At 44.2% G+C, this 10,981-nt stretch overlaps 1 protein-coding gene across 7 annotated transcripts in view; it reads left to right on the forward strand.

Moving 5' to 3' along the window:
- Positions 1-10,981, forward strand: part of Arhgef33 (Rho guanine nucleotide exchange factor 33) — a 78,242-nt gene that overhangs the window by 5,045 nt on the left and 62,216 nt on the right. For 5 of the 7 annotated variants that reach the window (XM_029471634.1, XM_029471635.1, XM_029471638.1 and 2 more), the window contains exon 2: positions 1,577-1,648. The exons of the other annotated variants lie outside the window; for them this stretch is intronic. The gene's annotated coding sequence lies outside the window, so the exon portion shown is untranslated. The remainder of the gene's footprint in view (positions 1-1,576; positions 1,649-10,981) is intronic. 7 annotated transcript variants of the gene reach the window in all.

Genomic DNA, 10,981 nt, shown 5'->3' on the forward strand with positions numbered 1-10,981 from the left:
GGAGGGGCTGGAGGGGACAGGAGGGGCTGGAGGGGACAGGAGGGGTTGGAAGGGACAGGAGGGGTTGGAGGGGGCTGGAGGGGACAGGAAGGGATAGGAGGGGCTGGAGAGGACAGGAGGGGGCTGGAGGGGACAGGAGGGTACTGGAGGGGCTGGAGGGGACAGGAGGGACACCAGAGAGAGTACTAAAGAGTGAGTCATTTATCATCAGTAAGTAGAAAGTACAGTCTCCAAGGGTATGTTCCAGAATTAAAACAGTTCTTGCTTCTACATCATTCCCTAGGGGCTATCATACAGTAAGGAGTGGGACCATTTGTCTGCGATGGGGAAAGTCAAGATAATAGGGCTTTAAACAAGACGCTTCTTTCTCGTATTCCTAAAACCATAAGCAAGCAAAGATGGTGAGTCACGCAGTCCAGAGCTGTTGGATTAGTTACGCTGATGCGAGACTCGGGTTCCTCTGTGTTGCTTATTCTTGGCCCGTGCCTTTTAGTTCAAAAACATGATCGGGGCTGCACTCCGCATTGGTATTCAACTAGCAGGCAGGAGAGTGGGAAGATAAGGGGTGTTTCTCTTTTAACAGGAAGCCACACTATTTCATCTATCCCCGTGCATAAAAACCTTGACTCAAGGCTACAGCTAAGCTTATGAGGGCGAAAGGGGAATAGGATCATTCAATGCGGTTATTAAGGTAACAAGAGGTTGGGCAAAGATGGATCAGTTCTGGGTGCCAACTAGCAGTGTGATGGATGTGATATCAGGCTTGGCATTGCCACTTTTATGCCTCTAGAATAAAGCGCAGCATCATGTAGGAAGCCAATATCTTAAGAAAAAAGTATCGCAAGGTTAAAGGAAAACGAAAAAGGGCAAGCCAAGCCGGCCGTGAACCCAGATCCACTGAGATTGAAGGACGGGACGGGACAAAATGAGAAAGGTGACTGAGTCATGGTGTCCCTGTCCTGTTCTTCTCCCTCCTTCCAGCCTGCATGGCCCTAAGCCTCAGGCCAGCTGAGTGTGCTAGCCTCCTGACTACTTTCATGTGGGTGGAGTGAGCAGCTAAGTTGTCCCAGAGCTTCAAAGGACAAAAGCTTTAAAAATCAGCAGCTGGCTTGGACCTGCCACTTGCTAGCAAAAGCACACACATCACAGAGTGTTTCTCAATTAGCCCTCTATGGAAAAACTTCTTAAAAACCCATTTCACTTGTCCCTTGAGACAGCTTCTAGAGACTTTGGTATGGGATGCTTTCTTCGGTGTAGGATACTGAGAAAGCATCCCTGGACTGTACAGTCAGATCAACTGCTCTGAACTCCTGACGGAGCAAAGCTAAGTCATGCTGGAGTAGTCTAGCTAGAGTCCTGTGCACAGGAGTTCATTTTACAGTCACCCCAAAGGGAAACACTCTAAAGGGAAGGGACACAGGCACTTGATTTTTTTTCTCAGCATGGGTTGGAACAATTAGAGAATTTTAACAGGGAAATAAAAATACAATCTGATAACATTACACAATTATATGTGGAAAAGATGGTATAGAATGTAAGGTAGTTGTCATTGCCAACAGCATTTTGTCTTTTATAGACCCTCTAGAGTAATCAGAAAGAAGACTTCCAAAACCTGATGTGATGTCTCCTGCTGGAGACGGGGCGCGAGGTGAGTGAAAACCACACAGACCTTGTTTTTAGTGGGAGCAGTGATCCTTCCGGAAATAGAAGCATGCTACAGAAAATGGAGTGGGAGAGTTTTGTAAGCCTCTGAACAACTGTCAACCAAATAAGAATTTCCATAGGTAGAAGCCAGAAATAATAGCCACTTTATGAACAACCATGTTACTTCAGATTCTTACTATATGTATGAATGCTAACTGACAATATTGATGAGGAATGAACTGTTTTAATCAATAAACTGTTGATCTCTATTTGGGATAATTGGGGGATTACAAAAAAGTTCTCTGGAAAGATAACACTGAACTAATATGCTGAGTCCCTGTTTATTCTGGCTTTGTCACATCATAACCATATGGACTAGACTAGACAGCTTGTGCAGTGTCCATTTACAGTTGAGGAAACAGGCTTACCAAGGTTAGTGAATTTGTATTTTGAATTTTCATTTTGTGTGTGAGCTGTGGGGTGCATGTGTGCAAAGCACACGCATGTGCAGTTGCATTTGCCAGTGTGGATGTATAAGGCCAGAAGCCAACCTCAGACCTCTTCCCTGTCACTCTCCACCTTAGTTTTTGAGACAGGGACTCTCACTGAGCATGGTGATCACAGTTTCAGTTAGGCTGGCTGGCCAGCAGGCTCCCAAGACCTGCCTGTCTCCATCCCTTCTTAGCGCTGGAGTGACAGATGGCTTTGGGAGTGGTGCTGGGTATCTGAACCCAGATCCCTGTGCTTGCCAGCCTATGTGCCTAATCCAAAGATTACTTACCTCCCCGGGATCACAAAACTAAATGAATCGAAGAGCTAAGATTTGAAATATGCCTGTCATACTTAGGAAAATGTCCCACCAGTGTGTAAGCCCATCAGCACTCAGAATACTCAGGAGACTGCTGAGAGTTCAAGGCCAGCCTGGACTACTTAGTGAATTCTCAATCAGCCTGAGCTATGTAGAGTAAGAACCTGTCTTTAAAGGGAAAGATGGATGGTTCAGCAGTTAAGAGCATTGGCTGCTTTTCCAGAGGACCCAGCTGTGATTCCCAGAATCCACACAACAGCTTCCAACCATCTGTAACTCTAGTTCTGGGAGATCTGACACCTTTTCCTGGCCTTTGTGGGCACTGTACACACGTGGTGGACAACATATATACAGTTAAAACAGTCATATATATAGAATAATAAAGTAATTTGAGATAAATAGTTATAAAATCACAGTTTAGAAGCTCTTTTGAAAAATTAAAAACTATCAAGTGCTCATCATTATCTCAGACTTGTGTCAGTAAGGCAACTGGTGGGTAGCACTTGCTACCGAGGTTGATGTCCTGAGTCCAACCTCCACGACCCATACGGTAGAGGGGGAACGAACCAACTCTCATAACTTGTTCTCTGACCTTCACATGTGTGCAGTGGCATGTGTGCCACCCGTAAGTTAACAACTGTAGAAGCAAAGACATTCTGAGAAGCAGACAGACAGACGTAAGGAAGCAGAGGAGTAAATAAGGCTTGAGAGGCCTTCCCACCTCTCGCCCATCCTGTGAGACTCAGGGCTTTGCTCTAAGTCCTTGCCTGTCTTTGCTGTATGCAGTGTGGTGGAAGCGCATGCTTGCAATCACAGCACTCAGAAAGCTAAGGCAGAGGGGTCACCATGAGAGTGAGGAAAAAGAAAACCATGAGTAGAAGAGGTGGATTTGTGATATATTTATACTAGAATAAATAATAAGCATTCAGACCTTTCTCATTCAGCAAACAGGGGTCATCTTCAAACAGAAACTCTCAGGAATGGAACTCACTGTGTTTCCCAGGGACTTGTGTACTCTCTAACGTGGTTGCACCTCGTTTATTTTTGAGGGAATAATTTTGAACTCCTTTGATAGACTGATGTGAGCTCTCAATCCTTTCCCCAGAAGAAATGAATCTACTTAAAATTTTGCCTATAATTCAGGAGATTTGTGGGCACCCTCACTTATCCGAAGCCCTCATCTAAACGTGAAACATTTAATTATATAAGTATCATCATAGGAATGTGGACAGATGCTATGGCAACCTAGAAAAGTGGCATTTTCCAGGTATGGTGGTGCCTGTCTATAATTGTAGCATCTGGGGAGTGGAGGCAGAGGCCCAGGAGTTCAAAGCCAGCCTGAGCTTCATGCAACCCTAACGTAACAAACCAAACCAAACAGAAAAAACAACAGCAAAAGTAGAGCCAGCTCTAGTGGGACAGGTCGTGAAATCCGGGAGAGAGGGACTCTAGAAGTTCCAGAGCTAGCCCAGTTCCAGGGTAGAACCCAGTGAGGTGGAGGGTTGGGTAGCATTCACAGAACCCAGAGACCAGAGAGGACATGGATCCATGACACCTTTGGTTTTTAAGAATTAAGATTTTGGTGTGTGCACCAAGGTGTATGTGAGGCCAGACGGCAACTTGGTGGAAGCCAGTTTTCTCTTTCTTCCATGAGTCCCTCACGAGACTTGAGGACCTCTCTGGCCCTGGCTTTGGGTTTTTGAGACAGGGACTTAGATATCTAAAACCAGCCTCAAATTTGTGTACCAAGAGATGACCTTAATCCCAAAGGATGCCAGGGTTGAGGCTGTATCTCCATGGTAAAGGGCTTATCTAGCATGTACAAGGCCCTGGGTCCAATCCCCAGAACTACACAAGAAGAAAATAATAAAAGTTAAAAGAAGATAAATTGCATTAACTCAGGCTGGGATGACTGACTAAATAACCTGTTACATAAAAGAAACATTGCCCAAATCAAGTGGGCTTCAGGAGCGCACGCATGATCAGGTTGAAGTCAGCCCTTGAAGGTGGCTGGCTCACCCCTGAGTCTGTTCCTCTCCCTCCTTCTGTGTCCTGCAGCTCTAGATGAGTCATTTGCAGCCAGCAAGAACGAGTACAGTGGCGTAAGTCCTCCACAGTTCAGCATGAGCTGTGCTCCTTGTATAATTCTTTTTGTAACTTCCTTTGTAAAGCAGGGTTTACATAGAATGGCCTACCTGGTTCATTTCTGTTTGTCTGCGCTTACATACCTAACTAAACCTCTAATATTGGTCTCACCCTCTACTTCTTGCTGCTGGCTTCATAAAGTTCCAAGGACACTTTGCTAGATAAATAATAAATTACTATTATTAATTTACATTTTTCTTAGGTGCCATAAAGGCTTCAAAAACTAAACTTGTATATAGTGTACATATTAATATGTACATGTCCTATATCTTTTCTTCCCTTTTTTATTGTGTTTTTGTTTAAGACACAGTTTCAAGTTGTCTAGGCTGACCTTGAACTCCTGACTCTCCTGCCTCAGCCTCCTGAGTACTGGGTTTACAGATGTGTACCACCATTCTTGGTGTTTATATTTTTAAATACACAGGAGCATTTGTTCTTTAGCAAATAGTCGTTCTGTGCAACACTTCCAGTTTATATATTTGAAAAGTGAAATTTTTTAAAAACAAAATTACAATTTAGGTGAAAAGCCATTGATTCTACTGTAGCCCCTCCTCCCACAGTTTTCATTTTCCAGCCCATTAATTATGAAATAAAAAGAACAAGTCTCTTTGCCATTTATATGAACAAATACAACTCTGTGTGGCTTTCTTTAGGGAAAGAAATTATTAAACATAAAAATAAATATCCATTGAGAGGCTCTCCCTGTGACTGGAATATGAATGAATGACATAAATATATTTATCTTCAAAACACAAGCAAATTTCAAAATGTCTGAACATTTCAGGTTAGAGACATGGCTCAGTGGGTAGAGTGCTTGCTATACAAGTGTGGGCACGTGAATTTGGATCTACAGATGCCATGTAAGAACCCAGACTTGGTGGTGGTCACCTATGATCCCAGTGCTGGGGAATGGAGACAGGAGGATCCCTGGGGCTCACTGGCCAGACACTGCCAGCAACCAGTGAGCTTGGGAGTCAGTGAAAAGTCTGTTTCAAAAAGTAAAGTGGAAAGCAGCTGAAGAAGATGCCAACTTTTGACCACCACAGCCACATGCACCCACATGTCCACGCATCCGTCCATCTGTGCTCACACACACAACAAATACCAAAGCATCTATAGTATATGGTAATTAGAAATGTCTTAAAATTGAAGGAGATGCTCTATCCTCAGGCTTCAAACCTAGCACCCTAGGATAATACGATGTTGAGCTCTGTGAAATGAGCAAGATTCAGACAAGCACTACTGCATGATCTCTCTTACAAGGTCAAGCTCACAGAGGACAGTGGTGTTGGCTGAGCCTAGGGGTGGGTGGTAAGGAGCTCCACTGGAGGACGCTGGTCAAAGTGTGCAGGTTTCTGACAGGAGGACCAAATGGTTTGTTTTATTTTGATATTTTTTTAGAAAGACCTATTGCAAAGCAAAGTGACCACAGTGAATAACATACTATTTATCTCTAAATTGTTAAGGATTAATTTCAAATGTTCCTTCCATAAACAATGATAAATATATGAGACAGTGAATATGTTAATTAGCTTGAGTAACCAGTCCACATTATATTCAAGTATGATAACATTACACTGTACCTAAAAGCATATGCCAATATGAAACAATTCTAATTGACCAATTAAAAACTTTAAAAGAAATTTATAAAAAAGCCAGGCGTGGTGCGGCACACCTTTAATCCTAGCACTTGGGAGGCAGAGGCAGGCAGATTTCTGAGTTCGAGGCCAGCCTGGTCTACAAAGTGAGTTCTGAGACAGCCAGGGCTATACAGAGAAACCCTGTCTCAAAAACAAACAAACAAACAAACAAACAAACAAACAAACAAACAAACTTTAAAAGAGTAAGAGAGTGTAAGAGGGTGAATATAATAAAAATCTATTATAGACATGTATGAAATTGTCAAAGATTAAAAGTATTTAAAAGTAAATAAGTAAACATTAAAAACTTAAGCTCTGTGGTAGCGATATTGTACCTATAATTAAGCTATGTGGTACCTATAATTAAGAGGCTGAGGCAGAGCTGGATCACACTACCCAAGGTCAAGGAAGGACCTCCCACCACTCTTCCAATGGCAGTGTTCAACTTTCTGCCTAGGAGCAACTGTGGTCCAGCACTGGCTATACCGCGCCACACAACCAAAGTCCCTAAGGAAACCAGACTCAGTTTTACAAGTCTTTTGGTGTCTACCTGTTTCTTTTCAAGCATGTATCTAGTACACCCCCAAATCATACTAAACTCCCCTTCCAATCCTTGATTTCTCCCACCCCAGCCTCCTTCAAGGGCTGATGAGTACCTCTGACTGGCACCCAAGCCAGCCCTCATCTTGTATAGGCCAGTGGTCACCAAGCGCCTGGGATGTTGGGGGTTTCCTCTCCGGTGTCAACTGCACTGACGTTGAACCGCCCCACTTTTGCTCTTACAGTAGTAACCAACAACTGGAAGGCCTTTCCTAAGCTTGGTGCTTTGGACCATAGAAGTATAATGTGTGGCCTTTAACCTGTAAGGCATAGTACGTAGCTCCTCAGGAGAACACAGCAACCTTCAGCGTCTCCTTTATCTCTGTTGACCTCAGGCAGGAGCTGACCTTCCAGCAGCCATTGTTCTAGGCAAAACTGTGAAGCACAGTGAACACCTCTGCTGGAGACTTAACGCCAGAGCCTAAGCCAGTCAGGCTTGGGGAGGTTAAACAGTTTCCCCAGCTCAGCCAGCTATTCAGATGAATACTGCGCCTGAGCCAAGCACAGAGACAGGATGGAGGGCCTGGGATTTTAATCCAGATCTTCAGTACTTGAAACCTCAGCTTCTTCCTCTTCAGTGAGACTAAGAGGGGACATTAGATCTTTTAATGGCTCTATCTGGAGAAAAAAATGTCACTCTCAGCAATCTTTTTTTTTTTTTCTTTTCTTTTCAAAGTAGGACATTAATATTTGGTGAAGTCATTGAAAACTTTTTTAAAAAGTTGAGCTGATCTTTTTGAGTTCATTCATTCGTTACCTATTTCTTCAGAATATGTACCAGACCCTGACTGAGATCTTGCAGAATGCAGAGTAAGCAAAGTGTTGAAGCCCTCCTGAGATGGAACTCTGGGGATCCAAGGTGATCAGCAAGAAATTGGTACTTACTGTTCACACTTGATACTAAATGCCATAGGAGATCGAATAAAGAAACAACCAGGACCTATTTCAGTTAAAGTGACCTTTAAACAGAAACTATAGATCTTTTAAGATCTTTAGTATGTAGTAGTTTCTAAAGTTGTCAAGACAGAGGAAATGAGCATTAATGGGGGTAAAGAAGGGCCTGAATTCATCTTTCCTCACCCTTTATGCTCCTGAGTTATCAAAGAGCAAGCGCCTCTGTTTCTACGAATACAAGTATTCTTAACACGGCAATGATTTTCCAAATGTGTTGCACCCATGTGTTTATTTAATTTTTTTATGATTAGGAGTTACCATACACTTAATAGGTTTCAAAAAGGCAGCCGTGGTGGCCCATGCCTACAATCCCAGCATGGGTGATGTGGGAAGGAAAGGCAGGAATTAGGTCATCCTGGACCTACGCAATGAGTTCAAGGGTAGCCTGATCTACAGGAGACAGTGAAAGATAGAGAGAGAGAGACAGAGAGAGGGACACACACACACAGACAGAGACAGAGACACAGAGAGAGGACTAATGGGGGCACTGAGCAATGCTCGGAGAAGCCCTGCTAAATGAGCCTCAGCGTTTTAGAGTCATAGGGTCTTTGAATAGGATTTCTTTCCAACTTTCTGAGAGACAAGAAATATATACTTCAGTGAGGAGGGAGAGGGTGGAGCGCTTTACTCACTTTTAGAGTCAGGGTCTCATGTTTCCCAGGCTGGCCTTGAATTCCCGGAGTTAGGTGAGCCAACAGGTGTGTGCTACTGTGCCCGCTGTCCTATTGTTTACTAATTTGTGTCCTAACTTGTTCCAAATCAGGAAATTAAAACAAGACACTGAGGAATTTGAACATATCTAGCCGCCACGTATTACAGCGTTACTTGAGAAAAGGTCTCACTATGTAACCTAGGGTGGCCTGGAACTTTCCACCATGCCTCAGCCTCCCAAGGCTTCATGTCACACCTGGCTCAGGTCTGGGCCCCCTTTGCCTTTGGTCATTACAGTCATTACTTATTTATATGGGGCAAGGAGGACAGAAGACACACACGTGGGGGTCAGAGGACAACTTGATAGAGTTTGTCTGTCCTTGTTCTGGACTCTTGATAGAAGGGCTGTCCTCTTCTCTTTGTTCCTAACACAGCCAACTAACTGTAAGATAGGTGTGCATTTGGCTATAGTCTGGTGTGGAGTGCGTGCCTGTATTCTTAGTACTCAGGAGGCTTAGCCAGGAGTATTCCTTATAGGTCAAGTCTACCATTGTGGCTTGTACCAATGTGTCAAGTCTTCCCCATTCTCTAAAAAAGAATCGGTTGGATTCAGTTGGTCTTAGTCTGGGGCAGGGGAAATCATACATGAAATAAGATGAAAATATAAAATAATAAAAGTAATGAAGAAAATACACACTGGTCATTGATCAAGAAAATGTAAGCTTGGTGAGGTGTGGATAAACTCAGCACTCAGGAAGTAGAGGCAGGAAGAGCAGAAGTTCCAGGGCTATGTAACAAGTTGGAGCTTAGCCAAGGTTAGCTGAGCCTGTCTAAGATAAGGACTGTTTTATATTTAAGTCTGTGCCACTGGGTTCTAAGAATGATGAGTTAGTAAGGAGAGGTGACAGTTAACCACGAGGCAGGGTTAGGGTAGAGTTGGTAGCGGGCTTGTCAAGCGTGCACTTAACCCTGGCACTGCATAAAAAGAAAGGTGGTGGTTTATAATATAATCCCAGCACTTAGGAAGCAGAGGCAGGGGGATCACCAGTTCAGCCCAATGCCATCCTCCACCTCACAGAGAGCTTGGGCTACTAGAGATCCGGCTTCACAAAACAAACAAAAATGTGCACGATCCACTTCTTGGAGGCCATGGGGGATAGCTGCCCTTTGGGGGTGAGCAGGACTTGAGTTGCCTGAGGCTGGGGGTTCAGGCAGGGACCTGTAAGGACTGAGATCTTTAGGTGACCTGCACATGGCTTGTAGACGAGGACTCTGAGGGATGAGGTTACAGTGTTAGTGGCCACAGGGTATCACTGGCCCTCAGGGTACTGACTATGACCCATGTTTCTGAAGTTAGACATTTTCCAAACTTTGTCTCTGATTCCCAACCTCTGGAGTCTGCTCACTTGGGCAATGGTGGGAAGGTACACTCACTCTGAAGACTGCATTTTACTGTTTTCCTAGCAGCCCCCAAAGTGCCAAAGGCAGATAGATCCAAATTGGATGTCGTTTTATCGGAGTGATGAAAAACCTTCTCCCAGGAGAGGCAGCAATAACCTGCTTTCCCCTGTCACCTAAAATAGGCCCTGGCGACTGATGAGCTATTTTACAAAGTGCATGGACTCAGCCACCTCATTTGGGACTTGCGAGACCTAAAATTTCTCTGCTTCAGCAGATGGGGTAATTCCCCAGGATGACTGACTGAGTACTTAGTTTCCCCCAATTGATCTCCACCCCTGTCTCTGCAAACAGGCTTTTCCTGGCTGGAGGGAACTTTCTCTGGAGGCCAGGACTGTCCCACTGAATATAAAGGGTCTTTAGTTGTTCTTCTTCACTTGCAGGTGGCCTTACCAGGTGCGATGAATGTCACTGTTTTTTATTTAAATTGATGGTTTGTTTGTTTGTTTGTAATAGAGTCCCACTATGTAGCCCTGGCTGGTCGGAAATCTGCTATATAGATTAGGTTGGCCTTGAACTCACAGAGATCTCCCATGGGCTGGAAGGAAAGGCGTGAGCTTCCCCTCTCGCTGAGAGCCCCTGAGAGGCTTCTGCTTAGCTGAGTCCAGCTAGGCAACATGTTTGAGAGACAGAGACGGAAGAAAATCTAGTCAGGGTAGGAAGAGCCACAGAACACCTTCCCGCCAGAACCACAGCTCAGGAAATACCCAGGCTATCAAAAGCCACTCTGACACACTCAGGTAATACCAAGCAACAACAAGAGACAGGGCGGGGGGGGGGGGGNGGAAGAAGGGCCTGAGTTTTGATGAGTTGTGTTATCTCACACGAGGCTTAAACATGTACTCATTCACCTCAGAGCAGGCACTGGCCGTGAGAGAGCAGGCCGTTAAGCTTCTCTTCCTGCCAGGTCTTGACACATCAACTCAACCAAATTACCCAATCCCAAGTAAGCAAGATAATAACGTGGCAATGGAGTAGCTCAGAGGACCAATGCCAGTTCACTTTCTTGTTTTTTTTTTTTGTTGTTGTTGTTGTTTTGCTTTTTGTTTTGTTTTGTTTTGTTTTGGTTTTGTTTTTTTTT

The sequence above is a fragment of the Mus caroli genome, chromosome 17 (genome assembly GCF_900094665.2).
Source record: "Mus caroli chromosome 17, CAROLI_EIJ_v1.1, whole genome shotgun sequence".
Lineage (NCBI taxonomy): Eukaryota > Metazoa > Chordata > Mammalia > Rodentia > Muridae > Mus > Mus caroli.